Source organism: Penaeus monodon, chromosome 17, assembly GCF_015228065.2.
Source record: "Penaeus monodon isolate SGIC_2016 chromosome 17, NSTDA_Pmon_1, whole genome shotgun sequence".
In the NCBI taxonomy this organism is placed as follows: Eukaryota; Metazoa; Arthropoda; class Malacostraca; order Decapoda; family Penaeidae; genus Penaeus; species Penaeus monodon.
The window spans coordinates 46,872,682-46,875,668 of NC_051402.1; positions in this window are offsets into that span (position 1 = coordinate 46,872,682).

The following is a 2,987-nucleotide window of genomic DNA, read 5'->3' on the forward strand; positions in this document are numbered from 1 at the left end:
TTTTGATGAATGGAAAACAAAAAGGGATGCTGTATACAGTATGCTACCTTTGATGATACAAAAAAGTTAAATACATTTGTATTCTCCTGATTGTCAGCGTTCTTTTTTTATATGTTAATTGGAACTTTACTGTTTTACAACGAAGATTGATACCTCATTTCAGTTTGCTATTTTCATGAATTTCTTGATAACATTCACCTGAAGATGATGGCCAGTAAACCCCTTTATATTCAAAAATTTATCCTCTGATATCATATGATACTATTCTGCTGCAACAAATGAAATTCAATCTGATCAGTAGTTTTGACACACACTCTTAAGTACACTCTGCCACTAAGTCAAATGTGAATCCCATAAAAAAAAAAATATATATAAGCTTTGATGATGCCACTTTAGGCAACTGGTTGATACCAATACTGTGTCTGACACAAATTAACATTTTTGTAGGTCTGCTTTATTTTTCAAATGGGTTTCACAGATGATGACACAGATGTAGTAGATGAGTTGAAAATGCCGCAGAGCAAGTATAGAGTGGATTCCCGTCACATTGATGATAAAATTTAGAAGATCCCGTGGTGGACAGGGAAGCTATGATACACATGGTTTGACAAAAAAAGAGGGGAAAAAGATAAGATGAATAATGAAGGAAAAAAGAGAACAAAAGAGAGAACACATGAAGAATTGGATGAGAAAGAGACAAAAAATTAATGGATGAGGAGGAGAGAAAACAAGAGATGGGTGAAGGAATAATGGATAAGGGGGAGAGAGAAAATGGATAAATGAATGAACACAAAAGAAAGATATACATTGAGAGAGTTAAACATAGAGAGACAATTGTTTTTAGGCTGCTCAAAATAAGAGCCTTTAAAAAAAACTTTTGGAATTCATCAATGACTGTCAAGCTTTTCCTAAAACCTCAATTCAATGAGTGTGATCAAGAAGTGTTAACATCATCAAAAAAACTCATCATATCAAATTTCCATCACTGATTAACCTGATCATATGATACTCAAGAGTAAGTTGTTTTTTAAAAGAGAAATATAATTCTAAAATTATTTCACTCCCACATTATTTGTATTCTCTGTGGTGGGTTTGCAATAAATACTAAATGGCTGATAGTACTTCTTAGAGATTCCCTCAGTGATGTTATAAATCAACAAATGAACTACGCCCAACTTTCGTTAACCTAAAACCAACAGGCATAGCTTGTGCATAAATTTCTATGACCATTTAGAGTTTACTTCATTAAATTTCTTACACATAGATGGCTCCACTTGTGCTAATCACCAATGAGCCAATTATGAATTTCTACCTTCTAACCTGTTTCCCTTTTTTTGATTTTTGGGAAAAATCTTATGGTATCTTATATTTCTGTTCCTAATGCCAATAACATCATAGTAATTTTCCCATAATAAAAATAACACCATCAAAAGTATAGGATTAGTAAAAAAAGCTTTTCCCATGTATTCAAGGAAAGGTAATATCGGTAAGGTCACAAGCGCTACTAACGGGCTTCTTTGTGGCTAAGCACGTGAATGAATGGAATATTAATAATAATTTCATAATTCCATTCATGCTTTCTCTGAAAAGTATTTTTTTTTAAATTTAATAAATTATGTTTCGTGTTTTTAAACAAATGGAAGATGGCTTTTACAGTTTTTCCCTTTTTTTTTTCATATGCATATTTTATTTCACTCACAAATGAATAAAACATTTTCTCTAAAAGACCCGTAAGGAACCCAAAAAAAACTGAACCTAACATCTTAACTGAGCTAATCATAAAAAGAAACTCAATTCAACATCCATTTATCTGTGGTCCTTTTTTTTACTCTGTGAACACTGATTGACATTTTAATATCTTTACAAAGCTATTGCAGGTAATCATACACTCAGCCACCAAACTTTTAAAAACAATCTTAGGCAAATGCTATATAAATTATGCTAAAAATAAACAGTTCTCAGGCAGAAAAAATGGAAGTTTCACTGTGAACACAAAGATCATGGCCTTCTGTGAGGCATTTGGAACTGCTATAGAGCTTTTTCTTTTCTTCTACAAGTGTTCTTGTAGAATGGGACATCTCACCAAACTATTTAATGACAGAGTAAACTATTCCTTAAGTCATTTGAGGTAGTGGTAGTCTTAAAAAATATATTATTTTCTTCATCCTCTGTTCTTCAAATTTTATAGGAAAGATAAGTCATTTACTCTCACATATGATATCATGTATGTGCCAACAACATGAAGCCGTATGTAGGTGGGTCATGTAGGTGTCATGACCATAACATGGAAAACTTATAAATCTTTTCATTTGATCCATTATAAGTTAGCTTAAAGGTACATTTTGTAAAGATGCTACACCCAATATAAAGATTAATAAATCACTTGCACAAAAAGTACAGTAACATAAAAAAGAACTATTTTGAATAATGTAATGAAAAATATATACAAAATACTATTTCCTACAGATGAAAAAAACCACTGGACACTAGTAATAAAGACACTGATTTCCGTAAAGAATTTATTTAGTGCAGGTGACAGTTATGGGATTCACTTCATTTTGCAGATGATGTAAAAACCATTTACAATAATGGGAAAAACAATCTTCAAAATTGTGAATTTGCTTAAATACAGAAAAGGGCTAGTGGGAAATTCAAAAATAATCAGATTCATTTATGTTTTTTCTTTAAATGGCATAAAAAGGTTTCCTTGAGGACAGGATAGAAAATTAGGTCATATTGAAAAATATCATAATGTATCATAATACAAACTGTTTGTTGCTTCCTTTCAGAGTTCTTCTTACGCTCAATCTTAACAAGCTCAACTCGAAGACCAAGGTCGCATGTGGGGGATCTTGGGGGGGCACCAGAGGGTCCATACCCAGGTCAGATGGAATTACAGCTTTCTCTTCTCTCCTTCCACATTCTGAAAGACAATGATTGGTTCACAACTTTGAAACACAACGCCACTCTTCAAAATGTTACTGAAA